At 43.2% G+C, this 16299-nt stretch overlaps 1 long non-coding RNA gene across 1 annotated transcript in view; it reads right to left on the bottom strand.

The window, feature by feature from the left end:
- Nucleotides 1-85: 85 nt before the first annotated feature.
- Nucleotides 86-16299, bottom strand: part of LOC134929274 (uncharacterized) — a 61770-nt gene continuing 45556 nt past the window's right edge. The window contains exon 3 of the long non-coding RNA XR_010178435.1: nucleotides 86-245. This is a non-coding gene — a long non-coding RNA (uncharacterized LOC134929274). The remainder of the gene's footprint in view (nucleotides 246-16299) is intronic.

A 16299-nucleotide genomic window follows, 5' to 3' on the forward strand; every position in this document is an offset into this window, starting at 1 on the left:
TCTGAAGCAGCTTAGTTATGCTAACCCAGGGGGTCCCATGTTCTGACCTTGAACCAAGTCAAATGACAAAGCTTTTGGAGACAGGTTTTTCAAATAATTAATGTTACATTAACTATGTCAATGTCTAACTTAGCTTTTGTGATTACAGAGAGCAAGTAGATAGTATCACCGATGGGGATTTTTTTCTCCATTATCGAACTGCTTTCTGTAGAATTCTGAAGAGACTGCACAGTTACCCCAAGGATCTGTAAAATATTTAAGCGCAAACATTAAAAATTAATTTATAGATATTTGATCCAAAGAAGTAAAGAATGAAATGGAGACAGAAATAAAACATGCAGTTTTATTCTGCTATCAGGGATATAGCACAGGACATATCCATAGGAGATCATCTGAGTCAGATTATTAGATATGTTTCTTTTGACAGAGATGTGAACCTAAGGGCAACTCGTGTTAGTATAAATAAAGTGTTTCTGAGTGCTGCTGGTCTGTAAGAGAGCATGATTGCCTATATAGAGATTAAAGGCTTTGAAATAGACATATGTCATGATATAATGGTGCTGAAACAATGAGTGGTAGTTATTCTGGAGTTCAAACTCGAAGTTAAAAAAAAATGCTTTCTACGGTCATTATACAGCATATAACCTCAACTTGGTATCGCAAGATGCTGTGGCTGAAGTCATAGAAGTTTCCAGTTGTGTTAATGTTGAACAGGATTTGTGTACCTTTTTTGGAGAAAGCATACAAAGATGAAAATGTCTGTCTTCTTACTGACAAAATCTCCCTCACATGAAAACATTGTGGGAGAAATGTAATAAACCTTGGAGACTGATAAAGTGGAGAGAGATAGTAAGAAGTGCCAACCAGCACCTGTCTGCCACGGTATCCGGATGATAGTGTCTAGTTAGACAGTCAATAGATAGACACCATATGTTAGACAGACATTAGGTCAACACGAAAAAGGTTGACGGGGTCAAAAGAGCGACATGAAAATAGTTGACATAAAAAAGGTAGACACATGGGCTTTTTAAATTTTACATGTTTTTGGACTTTTTCAGACCTTCTCTATCCATGTCTTTATAGAGTTGGCTATAAACCTTGTGGCGAGCGCAGTAAGCCACCGAGCCCGAAGCATGGCAAGTGAAGTGAGCCCCGTGAGGGGATGCCTTTCTATGATTGGGGGTCCGAGATGACAAAACTATCCACACAAACCCCAAAAATTCTAAAAATGTTGTCTACCTTTGTTATGTCAAACATTTTCATGTCGACCTTTTGACCCTGTCTACATTTTGACCCTATCAAACTTATGTACTGTCTACTTTTTTCATGTGTACCTTTTAAAACCTGTCAACACTTTTGACTGTCTAACATGAGGTGTCTATCTATTGACTTTCTAGCAAGACACTGTCTATCTGTTATACCACACCTTTCTGCCACATTACAGGCTGTGTTTGAAGAATAATGGGAGATGATTGGTTGGTAGTTTGATAAACTAGAGAGAGAGAGAGACTACCAACCAATCATCTCCCATTATTCTTCAAACACAGCCTGTAATGTGGCAGACAGGTGCTGGTTGGCACTTCTTACTATCATTCTCCAAGGCTTAGTACATCTGCCACTATGATTCCTTGCTTAAGTTGTTTTCGTGTTGTAGACATTATGCAACATTGTCTAAAATTATTCTCCTAGAAGAACTTTATATTTTAATATAATTTATTAATTTTATATATATATATATATATATATTAATTATATCCTCTCAGTTGTTTATTTAGTTCTTCTGCAGACAAAAAAAAATTGGACAGGCTAAACATTGTTTCAGAAATTATTCAGTCAAAGATGTGGAGATATATTAGTAGGTTGCAAGTTCTGTAAAAAGGCGCAATTTCAGCTATCTCGGCTAAAGCTTTAAAGAAGCAATCATTTAAAAGGCAAAATCAAATTGCTTTTATCGTTTTAATTATTGCCATTCTAAATCTGCATTGTCAAAAATGTGCCACTTCGCAGAACATCTAGCCTATTACATATACTCTACCACATGGATATGTACAAAGCAGTACATCTGATAAAGAATGAAGACCATTTCCAATTACTACCATCATTTGAAAATGCCAAACAAATCTCAAACTCTCTTTTAGAAAAGTGGGGCACTTTACAAACAAAAGAATTTGCAATGTTAATCGTTGGTGAGTTGTGTGTTGATGAAAGATTGGTTGGAATCTGAGCAACAGTTTAACATTACAGTTTAAAAAAGTGATTAGCTATCATAATAGGGGGTAGTCGGTGCAGAAGGTGCATTGAGGACTAAGGAGCACAATGCAGCTCAGATCAGCAATAAGTTATCCCCTGGTCCCGCCGCAGATCATTTTGAGAAATGTTGAATGAATGGCCCAGTACAGAGAGCAGGATGGGTCCCATTGCCTGAGGCACCTGCCCATACCTAAGGGGGCTGATAGAGGAGTCCTAATACCTGTTAGCACTGATGATCACAGCCACATACTGCCACTAATTAACAGACAGTCCTGACTATTAATTAATGGGAGCCACAATCTGTGTAATTGGCACTGTCAGAGTCTGCCTGATCAAATGCCAAACTGAGAAAAGCACAAGGGGTGGGCGTCTCTGTCGCAGATAGAGCAGGACCACTTTGTTTCTGCCCCCACCAAGGTACATACCACCTGTTATTTGCACCACTGTGCTTGTACCCCTGTCACCCAATGCCTCCTGTTGCCTTATGCCGTCACTGTCTGCCTCCACTTACCTTCCAATGTCACCCTCTGCTTATCTATTCTATGACAATCTCTACCTCCATGCCCTACGCTGTCACCCTCTGTCTCGCCCCATCACCCACTGCCATACAGTGTCGGAGTGGGGCATGAAGGGCCCACCGAGGGAATGCAGTGGTAGGGGCCCATGTTTAGGGGTGTGGCCACTCACCACAGAAACGTGGCTAACCATTAGTGAGTTCATGGTCTGGGCCCTTTGATAAATATACACAGTAATTACTGCTAGTGCAATGCACTGTAGAAAATACACCATTGTTCTGTACAGTATAATATAACATATGTATAATGTATAATTAGTGCACATTCTGGAACCTTATCCCTAGAGGGTGAGGAGGTCCCCGAGGCAGTAGGGCCCACCGGGGGTTTCACCTGTACAACTGTGGGCCAGTCCAACCCTGCTGCCATGTGGCAAATTGTGAACTTGGTACACCATAAGAATACCACATATGTACACTTCAGAAAATAAAAATAATAATAATCACCCCTAATGTTTCCAGAAGAGGAAGACTTTGAAATGTACACTTGTTTTTTTCTTTATTTCACCGTCCTTGATTGAAATCTAAAATATATAACGTGACCCCCCTCCACACAAAATGTGTTTTGGGATGGATACATACAAAAAAGATGTGCAATAAAACCCTTTTAAAGGACGCTTTTTAATTAATCTGAAAAATGCATGTGACTACCTCCACATATTACGTGTTTGAGGTTTAGGCACATAAAATAGAAAAAGAGAGAGTGCAATAATCCTTTTTAAAAACAGGCAGGATTTAATGACATACAGCTCGGCAAAGAACAGCAACCACCCTTAGGTCCAGTCTCAGATGGAAAGATAGGCTGGTAAAGTGATCTCTCAGTCCGGATATAGAGGGGTCACTTCCAGGGAGAAGTTACCGCAATCACCGCCAAGTTCGTGTGGAATAATTACATGGAGCAAGAACACTTAACACGTTTCTGACCTGTTTGGTCCTTCATCAGAAGTGTAAAATTCCTCTCCATTAACATCTTATTTATAGCAGACAACATTAAAAACACCTGAATGTACTTAATGACGCTACCCGGCGTTCACGCGTCCTGCGCATGCGCCGTTATTATCCGGAAACTCGTCATGCGTTCCACCTCAATCCGGAAGTGCGTCTTTGCATTCCACAGTCCTGGAAGATGCTACCCGTTATTCACCTCATCCTGCACATGCGCCAATGTATCCTGGAGACTCATTATGCGTTCCACCTCAATCAGGAAGTGCATCTTTGTATTCCATTGTCCCGGAAGGGACACTCCATGATTAAGGGTCAAGGTTTTTATTCAACGGGTCCATTTAGAGCAGCGTTTTACATATGAATGTCCGCATATGAGTCCCAATAAAAATCATAAAATATGAAACAACAATAAAACAAAAATTAAAATGTATACATAATATTCATAAATTACAACAAAGTGCTGGTGAAAAAGTACTAGTGAACAAAGTGCTACTAAAAAGGTGCTTGGAAATACCCTAAAAAAGGAAAAATGATAGTTGCTAGGTAAGGAAACACTTGAGTTCGAAGTCACCATTGAGGCCCTTAGGTACAAGTGTCCCAATCGGTGAATCCACCTCATTTCCGCCCTAGACAATCTATCATCTAAATTCCTATTACGCCATGAAGGTAAAATTTGTTGTATTCCTATAAAATTCCTCAAATGGCATTCATTGGAATTATGAAATCTCTTAAAATGTGCCGAAACCGTATGGGTTTCTAAGCCCTTACGTTTATTATATACGTGTTCGGCCATAATAACTTTCAAGCACTGAGTGGTTTTTCCGACATAAAATAAACCACAAGCACACTCCAAGAGATATATTATATTCTTGGAGTGGTAAGTGATGAATTCTCTGATCGGAAAAATTGTACCATTTGCAGTGAAGTTAACCTGTTTACGTTGTTTGTTTTCTACTGATTTACACATTAAACAGTCTCCACATTTGTGGAAACCCTTAGTTCTAACACTTTGTCTGATTTCAGGTTCTCTACTACTTTTCACAAGATGGTCCTTTAAAGCTGGTGCCTTTCTGTACACAAATGATGGTTGGTCCGGTATATGTTGTCCCAAAATGGTATCTAATTTGAGGATTCTCCAATTATTTTTAATAATACGTTCTATATCTCTATGGCATGTATTATATTGTGTAATAAACACCCATTGTGTAGTTTTTCTATTTAATAAATCCTGCCTTTCTACCTGATCGATTTTATTCCTGGCTTTTGTAAGGGTCTTTGAAGAATAACCCTTTATTTCAAAGCGTTTGGTCAGATTGTCTAATTGTTCTTCGCAGACACTATGTTCTGTGCAATTCCTTTTAATGCTAGAAAACTGACCAAAAGGAATACCATCTTGCCAGTTTTTGTGGTGTTAGCTGGTTCTTTCTAAAAAATTATTGCAATCTGTAGGCTTACGATAGGTCATTGTATGGATGGAACCCTCTTTAATATAAATACTAAGATCTAAAAAACATATTTCTTCTTTACTTATATTAAAAGTTAAATTGATAGTGTTAAGATTCAGATTAGTGCAGAAATTATCTAAAGATATTTCATCACCACTCCATATAAAAAAGATGTCGTCTATAAAACGATGCCAGGACACCAGGTTCGCCTCAACGGTGACTTCGAACTCAAGTGTTTCCTTACCTAGCAACTATCGTTTTTCCTTTTTTAGGGTATTTCCAAGCACCTTTTTAGTAGCACTTTTTTCACTAGCACTTTTTCACAAGTACTTTATTGTGATTTATGAATATTATGTATACATTTTAATTTTTGTTTTATTGTTGTTTCATATTTTATGATTTTTTATTGGGACTCATATGCGGACATTCATATGTAAAACGCTGCTCTAAATGGACCCGTTGAATAAAAACCTTAACCCTTAATCACGGAGTGTCCCTTCCGGGACAATGGAATACAAAGATGCACTTCCTGATTGAGGTGGAGCGCATAATGAGTCTCCAGGATACATTGGCGCATGTGCAGGATGAGGTGAATAACGGGTAGCATCTTCCAGGACTGTGGAATGCAAAGACGCACTTCCGGATTGAGGTGGAACACATGACGAGTTTCCGGATAACAACGGCGCATGCGCAGGACGCGTGAACGCCGGGTAGCATCATTAAGTACATACAGGTGTTTTTAATGTTGTCTGCCATAAATAAGATGTTAATGGAGAGGAATTTTACACTTCTGATGAAGGACCAAACAGGTCAGAAACGCGTTAAGTGTTCTTGCTCCATGTAATTATTCCACACGAACTTGGCGGTGATTGCGGTAACTACTCCCTGGAAGTGACCCCTCTATATCCGGACTGAGAGATCACTTTACCAGCCTATCTTTCCATCTGAGACTGGACCTAAGGGTGGTTGCTGTTCTTTGCCGAGCTGTATGTCATTAAATCCTGCCTGTTTTTAAAAAGGATTATTGCACTCTCTCTTTTTCTATTTTATGTGCCTAAACCTCAAACACGTAATATGTGGAGGTAGTCACATGCATTTTTCAGATTTCTAACATTATTGGGTATACCATCCTTGGTTGACGGCGACTCATTGACTGCTGAGCTGTGTGCCTTATGGGATGTTATGAGACATGCTGTTTGAATTACATCAGTTTGTAAGTGCATTGATTTATTAAAAAGCGTCCTTTAAAAGGGTTTTATTGCACTATCTTTTTTGTATGTGTCCATCCCAAAACACATTTTGTGTGGAGGGGGGTCACGTTATATATTTTAGATTTCAATCAAGGACGGTGAAATAAAGAAAAAAACAAGTGTACATTTCAAAGTCTTCCTCTTCTGGAAACATTAGGGGTGATTATTATTATTTTTATTTTCTGAAGTGTACATATGTGGTATTCTTATGGTGTACTATTTTTTCCTCTTAGCGCCATATATATGCGTAAATCTTTTTCTTTGTCTATTGTTTCAGTGTTTCTGGATGTACACTATATTACGCTAATTTTGGCTGCACCTCTGGTTTAATTCCGCACTATTTCCTTACTTTCTATTATCAAATTGTGAACTTGGGTTGGGGTTGAGGAGGGGGGTACAAATTATATTTTTGCACCTGGGCCCACCACTCACAAGTTCTGCCACTGGCATACAGTCAATGTGGGGAAAGACTTCCTTTCACAAACTGAACCTCCTCTAACTCCCAACCAAATGGGCATGCCCAGGACCCTCTGACCTGGCGAGGCTCTCCATGTGGTCTCTTGTATGCTGTTTATTACTCGCACTATACCTATCCTAAATTATACACCTTTCCTATATCCTGCCCTGTATGGCACGGCTTGGCATGCCACAGACTCAAAGATTTAGCCATGCTTTGTGATTTTTCTTAATTTGCTTTAATATGCTGCTTTATACATATTCTATCATGGCAAACAATTTTTTTTTTTACATTCATCAACTCACTACTCGTAGAAAATAGCTTAGCTGTGCTATGCATGGCATGCCAGATTGAGAAAAACAGAAAAGATGTACTGTACGTGGACACATCTGTACTGCCATTTGCTATTATGTCTCTATTTTGGTAAATTTTACAATGTGTGCACTGTGATTTCTTTGCTTTACATTGCATTATTTGACTTCTGTTATGACTTAGTTTTCATCCATTGGATGAATGGACTGGTTATACTGATTCATACTGCTTTGCCATTTGTGTTGTCAGAGATAGCAGACGTGGAGGATCATTAACTTCTACTTAAAGGTGAGGTAGAAAATAGATAATCTCGCTAATGTTTATGCCTCTAATTAGGGACAACCCAATTTTTTTTTTTTAACAAATTCTTTCATAACCTTTCCATATTTAGAAGGGGTAAATCTCTGGTGTGAGAGAATTTTAACACTGTCCTCTTCCCACCCTTGGATAAGTTGGGCTGCATTAGTGGGGGCTCCCGGGTTCCTAGTTAGGTAGCACATCAGAGGCATACAGCATGGCTGAGGTCAATCTTTTTGATGTTTGGTGGTCCCTGAACACCGTGGCTAGGGACTACACCTTCTACTTGACCCCTCACGACTCTTATTCCCATATTGATTTGTTTTCAGGGTGTGCATCTCTCAATTGACAATTCATTCACCCACCCTTTGCAACCCGTTGTCCAACTACTAATTTTGGTCTGACTACTCAATTTTGGGCAGTGACGTGAGGTGAGGCACAGCATTTCCTGTCATACTAATGTATAAGCAAGAGTTTTGACTATATAAAGTATATGAAAAATACAAAGAATATATTACAAATATCTTCTTGGTATTATTCTAATCATTTTTATAGTCGGAACATTGGAGTAAAAAGTCTTTGGCAGGTGAGGCACTGCCTATCTTTCTGCATATCTCTGATCAAAGCTCACCAAATTTCCAGCAGTATATACTTCTGCACCTGTGTATAATGCTCACATGCACCCTTAATCTCATATTTCTCTTACGTCCTAGAGGATGCTGGGGTCCACATTAGTACCATGGGGTAAAGACGGGTCCACTAGGAGCCATTGGCACTTTAAGAGTTTGAGAGTGTGGGCTGGCTCCTCCCTCTATGCCCCTCCTACCAGACTCAATTTAGAAAATGTGCCCGGAGGAAGTGGTCACAGCTAGGGGAGCTCTACAGAGCTTCTCTGGTAAAAGATTTTTTTGAGTTTTTTTATTTTACAGGGAGGCTGCTGGCAACAGCCTCCCTGCTTCGTGGGACTAAGGGGGGGAGTAGTGTCTACCCTGTGGGGTCTGGGCCACTATCTCCACTGACAGGACACTGAGCTCCTGAGGGGATCGAACGTTCCTCACCACAGGGGATCGCTCACCCCAGCAGCATGCCGCCACCCCCTTACAGAGCCAGAAGATCGGTGGTGAGTTAGTCACCAGTCCCCCTAGCAAGCAGGGGGCCGGTGTGAAGATGGCAGCAACAGGGTATGGAGCACAGTACTAACTGTGCTCTGGGGCTCAGCGGTACATAGGTGGTCATTCCGAGTTGTTCGCTCGCTAGCAGTTTGTAGCAGCCGTGCAAACGCTATGCAAATGAAAAAATTGCAGAGCGGCTACAAAGTTTTTTTTGTGCAGTTTCTGAGTAGCTCTAGACCTACTCAGCGCTTGCGATCACTTCAGACTGTTCAATTGCTGTTTTGACGTCACAAACACGCCCTGCGTTCGCCCAGCCACGCCTGCGTTTTTCTTGGGACGCTTGCGTTTTTCAGAACACTCCCTGAAAACGGTCAGTTGACACCTAGAAACTCCCACTTCCTGTCAATCACTCTGCGGTCAGCAGTGTGACTGAAAAGCTTTGCTAGACCCTGTGTGAAACTACAGCAGTCGTTGTAATAGTACGTCACACGTGCGCATTGCGCAGCATACGCATGCGCAGAAGTGTCTTTTTTTGCCTCATCACTGCACAGCGAACTAATGCAGCTAGCGATCAACTCGTAATGACCACCATAGTGCGGCACTGTGAGGGGCACCCTGAGCCAGTGCCTACACCCTATACTGACCTCCAAGCCTGTCAAGGTCCCAGGATCACAATTCCTCAGGCCAGTATAATCTCCAGAAGAGCGAGAAGACAGCGCCATGAAGGGGGCAGAGCTTCTCAGAGTGGACCCAGCAGAGCTCAGCACCATTTTCCTGCCAGCAGAAGCGCTGTCAGTGAAGAGCTGTCCCTCCAAATCAACTCCAGCTATCTTATACAGTACCAAGGGTTGTAGAGGGGGGGGGGGGGGAGGTTGATATAAAGACTGTGTAACATATTAAGGTGCACAGTCAGCGCTGGTTGGGGATCTCCCTATACCTTAAAAGTGCTGTGTGTGGGTTGTCTCCAACCTCTATGTCTCTCTTGCCATTCTTGGGGGTGAAACTCTCTGTCCTCTCCTGTGTGTGTGTGTGGATTGTCTGTGGTCTCCATTAAGCTATGTCCAGGGACTCTGTGTCATATGCTGCAGAGGATATGTCCTCTCAGGAAGATCCCAATCCATGTAATCAGGTTTGCACTTTCTTAGCGCAGATACCAGCAAGGGAGACGGAATGGTTATCCTCTATTAAAACTATGATTTCTCAGATTTCTACTAGGGTTGAACAGAATAAATCTCCAACCCAGGTTTTACAGAACTCTATGGCAGTTTGGCCTGGTTGTGTTACCTCAGGACCCCCTACTGTATGTTCCCACAAACGTGCTCTTGCCCAGATTATGCAAGATGACACGGATACTGATTATGACACGGCAGACGGTGAGGTGGATGTGCTGCGGGGGGTGACATCTCTTGAAAAAGGGGTGCACTTGATGATAGAGGCTATTTAGGGATGTGTTGAATATTGCTGATACAACACCTGATCAGGTTGAGGAGGCTTACTTCACTGACAATAAGAAAGCCTCGCTAACCTTCCCTGCATCTAAAGAATTAAATGCTATCTTTGAGAAAGCATGGGAAAACCAGGAGAAAAAATTCCATTTCCCTAGGAGGGTTCTGGCTGCTTTCCCCTTCCCTGAGGAGGATAGGAAAAAATGGGAAAACCCACCCATAGTTGACGCATCTGTATCCAGACTCTCAAAAAAGTTGGTTTTACCTGTTCCAGGATCTACCACCTTAAAAGAGCCGGCTGATCGCAAAATCGACACTACGCTCAAATCCATAAACACGGCTTCAGGGGTGATACTACATCCTACTAATGCCTGTGCATGGATTTCCAAAGCTATAGTAAAGTGGTCAGGTACTTGAGGATTTGGATACAATGGATAAAAGTGATGTTGAATTGTTTTTACATAACATTCTGGATTCTGCAGGATTTATGGTGGAATCCATGAAAGACCTGGGTTCCATGGCTTCAGGGATATCTTCCATGTCTGTCTCAGCTCATAGGGGACTTTGGCTGTGCCAGTGGTCTGCCAACGCGGAATCAAGGGGAGGTCAGGCTCTCTTTGGGGAAGTGTTGGATGCGTTGATTTCCACGGCTACGGCGGGTAAGTCTCCTTTTCTTCCCTCAGCTGCACCTGCTATGAAGAAACCCTTTTCTTCAGCTGCATCTCAGTCCTTTCGGACTGCCAAAGCAAGAAAGACCAAGCTAACACCTTCTTTAGAGGAGGTCGGCCAAAATCCAAGAAACCTGCTGCAGCGGGTTCCCAGGAACAAAAACCTATTTCGTGCATGCCTAAGTCCTCAACATGACGGTGGACAGGGCGGCCTGGAGGTGGGACTGGTGGAGGCGAGACTCAGGCAATTCAGTCACGTCTGGGTGTCGTCCGGCCTGGATCTCTGGGTGCAAGATATTGTGTCCCAGGTGGACAGACTGGAATTTCAAGATCTCCCTCCTCACCGGTTCTTGAAATCAGGCTTGCCAGTTGTGCTGGCAGACAGGACTATCCTACAGGAAGCGATCCAGAAGATGGTGGAGGCACAGGTTATTGTATCAGTTCCTCCTGGGTGGTCTTCAGGTTGCCAGCGGCCGGGCTCCCGATGACCACCATACCAGTGCTGGCATCCCGACCGCCGGCATACCTACAGATTTTCTTCCTCTTGGGGGTCCACGACCCCCCTGGAGGGAGAATAGATAGCGTGGTGCCCGCAGCGTGGTGAGCGCAGCGAGGCCACAAGGGGCTCATTTTCGCTCGCCCAGCTGTCGGTATGCTGGCGGTCAGGATTCCGGCGCCGGTATGCTTGCCGCCAGGAGCCCGACCACCGGCATCACATACTACACCCGTTCCTCCCCATATGCAAAACAAAGGTTACTATTCGAGCCTTTTCGTGGTACTGAAACCGGAAGGTTTGGTCAGGCCCATTCTGAACTTAAAATCGCTAAACCCCTTCCTGAGGGTGTTCAAGTTCAAAATGGAGTCTCTAAGGGCGGTGATATCCGGTCTGGAGGAGGGTGAATTCCTGGTATCCCTGGATATCAAAGATGCATACCTCCACATCCCGATTTGGCCGGCGCATCAAGCTTATCTCTGATTTGAACTGTTGGACTGTCATTTTCAATTCCAGGCCCTGCCATTCGGCCTTTCCACAGCACCGAGGGTATTCACCAAGGTGATGGCGGAAATGATGGTTCTCCTCCGCAGACAGAGGGTTAACATAATTCCATATCTGGACGATCTGCTGAAAAAGGCATTGTCCAAGGAGCAGCTGTTACAGTCCATAGTTCTCATGACCCATCTACTCAGGGAACACGGTTGGATTCTGAATCTTCCAGAATCACATTTGGAACCAACCAGGAGGTCGTCCTTTTTGGGAATGATCCTCATGGAGGTGCAGAGGGTGTTTCTTACAGAGGAAAAAGCATTGGTGATACAAACAATGGTCCAGGATGTCTTGAAGCCAGCTCGGGTGTCGGCTCATCAGTGCATTCGCCTTCTGGGAAAGATGGTGGCCCCTTTGAGGCTCTGCAGTACGGGAAGTTTCATGCTCGGTCCTTCCAACTGGATCTCCTGGACAAGTGGTCGGGATCTCATCTACACATGCACCAGAGAATACGTCTGTCACCAAAGGCCAGGATTTCACTGCTCTGGTGGCTACAATTACCTCACCTTCTGAAGGGCCGCAGGTTCGGGATTTAGGACTGGATCCTTCTAACTACGGATGCAAGTCTCCTGGGCTGGGGCGCAGTCACTCAAGGGGAAACCTTTTAAGGAAGGTGGTCAAGTCTGGAAGCCAGCCTACCAATAAACATTCTGGGACTAAGCTTTCTACAACGGTCTTCTCCAAGCGGCCCATCTTCTGAGAAACCGGTCCATTCAAGTGCAGTCAGACAATGTAACGACAGTGGCTTACATAAACCGACAGGGTGGAAAGAAAGAGCAGAGCTGCAATGTCAGAGGTAATAATCGTCCTCTGGGCAGAAAAACACGCATTGGCGCTGTCAGCAATCTTCATTCCGGGAGTAGACAACTGAGAAGCGGACTTCCTCAGAAGACACAATCTCCATCCAGGGGAGTGGGGTCTCCATCCAGAGGTGTTCAAGGAGCTAACAGATCTTCGGGGTGTACCCCAAATAGACATGATGGCCTCTCGTCTCAACAAGAAGCTTTGGCGATATTGTTCCAGGTCGAGGGACCCGCAAGCAGTGGCGGAAGCCCTAGTGACTCCGTAGGTATTCCAGTCGGTGTATGTGTTTCCACCACTCCCACTCATTCCAAGAGAGTTAAAGATCATAAGGAGAACAAGGATTCAAGCGATCCTCATTGCTCCAGACTGACCAAGAAGGTCTTGGTACGCGGATCTTCTGAATCTACTGCTAGAAGAGCTGAGGCCTCTTCCTCTTCGGGAGGACCTGCTACAGCAGGGGCCGTTCGCCTATCAAGACTTACCATGGCTACTTTTGATGGCATGGAAGTTGAACTCCAGATACTATCTCAGAAGGGCATTCTGAACAAGGTTATTCCTACCCTGATACAGGCTAGGAAAGGAGTAACGTCTAAACATTACCATCGTATTTGGAAAAAATATGTATCTTGGTGTGAGTCCAAGAATTTTCCTACGGTGGAGTTTCAACTGGGACATTTTCTCCTCTTCCTGCAAGCAGGTGTGGATTTGGGACTGAGGTTAGGATCCGTAAAGGACCAGATTTCGGCCCTATCCATTTTCTTCCAGAAACAGTTGGCTGCCCTCCCTGAGGTTCAGACTTTTTTGAAGGGAGTTCTGCACTTCCAACCTCCCTTTGTACCACGTACGGCGCCCTGGGATCTTAACATGGTGTTGCAGTTCCTCCAGTCGGACTGGTTTGAGCTTCTACAGGAGGTTGAGGTCAAGTTTCTCACGTGGAAGGCTGTCACTTTGTTGGCCTTAGCTTCTGCTAGACGTGTGTCGGAGTTGGGGGCTTTGTCATGTAAAAGCCCATACTTGATCTTCCATGAAGATAGAGCTGAGCTTTGGACATGTCAGCAGTTTCTTCCAAAGGTTGTGTTGGCATTTCATATCAACCAACCTATTGTGGTGCCAGTTGCGACTGACTCCTCAATTTCATGAAAGTCCTTAGATGTTGTAAGGGCTCTAAAAATCTATGTGAGGAGGGCTGCTCGTCACAGATAATTGGACTCTTTGTTTGTCCTGTATGATCCCAAGAAAATTGGGTGTCCTGCTTCTAAGCAGACGATCTCTCGCTGGATCAGGTTCACTATCCAGCATGCATATTCTACGGCAGGCTTGCCGTGTCCTACTTCTGTTAAGGCCCACTCTACTCGTAAGGTGGGTTCTTCCTGGGCGGCTGCCCAGGGTGTCTCGGCTTTACAACTGCCAAACGGCTACTTGGTCGGGGTCGAACACGTTTGCAAAGTTCTACAAGTTCGATACTTTGGCCTCTGAGGACATTAAGTTTGGTCAATCAGTTCTGCAGGAGCCTCCACGCTCTCCCTCCCATTCTGGGAGCTTTGGTACATCCCCATGGTACTAATGTGGAACCCAGCATCCTCTAGGACGTAAGAGAAAATATGATTTTAATTACCTACCGGTAGTAGTCCGTAGAGGATGCTGGGCACCCGCCCAGTGCTTCGTTTTCATGCAGTGGTTTTCTGGTTCAGTACAACTTTGTTTCTAGTTAAGTACTGCATTGTTACTTGGTAAGTACTGTTTCAGCGGTTGCTGAGTTTCCAAGCTTGTTAGCTTGGTTTGCCTTATGTGTGTGAGCTGGTATGAATCTCGCCACTATCTGTGTTAAATCCTTCTATCAAAGATGTCCGTCTCCTCGGGCACAGTTTCTAGACTGAGTCTGGTAGGAGGGGCATAGAGGGAGGAGCCAGCCCACACTCTCAAATTCTTAAAGTGCTAATGGCTCCTGGTGGACCCGTCTATACCCCCATGGTACTAATGTGGACCCCAGCATCCTCTACGGATTACGAGAAAAGGATTTACCGGTAGGTAATTAAAATCCTATTATTGTGTGTAATTCTGGCTCTGGTACTAGCCAGTGACTTCTGTGCCATTTACCTCACCACATGTCCCTGCTTTTGAGGGCCTCACTTGAGCTCCTGGGGCCACTTCTGGTAGGTTAAACTGGCCAATTAATGAGCTACTTCACAAATTCCAGCAGTAAATGACCGAATGACTGGTCTGATGCAGCACAACACAACAATACTGTAAGTGATTTGTTGTTGTTGTTGTTGTTGTTGTTGTTGTTGTTGTTGTTGTTATTGTTATTATTATTATTATTATTATACGGCAGCAGTGGACATATAGCAGCAGCGTATACCACTGTGACTGCCTGGTCACTGGAATGACTGATGAGACAGGACACTACCACTGGTCTGATGCAGCACAACACAACAACACTGTAAGGGACTTGTGGTTGTTATTATTATTATTATTATTATTATTATTATATGGCAGCAGTGGACATATAGCAGCAGCGTATATCATCACTGGAATGACTGATGAGAAAAGACACTACCACTGGTCTGATGCAGCACAAAACAACAAGACCGTAAGGGACTTGTGGTTGTTGTTATTATTATTATTATTATTATTATTATTATTATTATTATTATATGGCAGCAGTGGACATATAGCAGCAGCGTATATCGTCACTGGAATGACTGATGAGACAGGACACTACCACTGGTCTGATGCAGCACAACACAACAACACTGTAAGAGACTTGTGGTTGTTGTTATTATTATTATTATTATTATTATTATTATTATTATATGGCAGCAGTGGACATATAGCAGCAGCGCATATCGTCACTGGAATGACTGATGAGACAACACACTACCACTGGTGTTGTTGTTATTATTATTATTATTATTATTATTATTATATGGCAGCAGTGGACATATAGCAGCAGCGTATATCGTCACTGGAATGACTGATGAGACAGGACACTACCACTGGGGTTGTTGTTATTATTATTATTATTATTATTATTATTATTATACGGCAGCAGTGGACATATAGCGGCAGCGTATATCGTCACTGGAATGACTAATGAGACAGGACACTACCACTGGTCTGATGCAGCACAAAACAACAAGACCGAAAGGGACTTGTGGTTGTTATTATTATTATTATTATTATTATTATTATTATTATTATTATATGGCAGCAGTGGACATATATAGCAGCAGCGTATATCGTCATTGGAATGACTGATGAGACAGGACACTACCACTGGTCAGATGCAGTACAACACAACAATACTGTAAGAGACTTTGGTGGTTGTTATTATTATTATACGGCAGCAGTGGACATATAACAGCAGCGTGTATCGTCACTGGAATGACTGATGAGACAACACACTACCACTGGTCTGATGCAGCACAACACAACAATACTGTAAGAGACGTGTGGTTGTTGTTATTATTGTTATTATTATTATTATTATTATACGGCAGCAGTGGACATATAGCAGCAGCGTATATCATCACTGGAATGACTGATGAGACAGGACACTACCACTGGTCTGATGCAGCACAACACAACAACACTGTAAGGGACTTGTGGTGGTTGTTATTATTATTATACGGCAGCAGTGGACATATAACAGCAGCGTATATCGTCACTGGAATGACTGATAAGACAACACACTACCA

The sequence above is a fragment of the Pseudophryne corroboree genome, chromosome 5, assembly GCF_028390025.1.
Source record: "Pseudophryne corroboree isolate aPseCor3 chromosome 5, aPseCor3.hap2, whole genome shotgun sequence".
Taxonomy (NCBI): Eukaryota; Metazoa; Chordata; class Amphibia; order Anura; family Myobatrachidae; genus Pseudophryne; species Pseudophryne corroboree.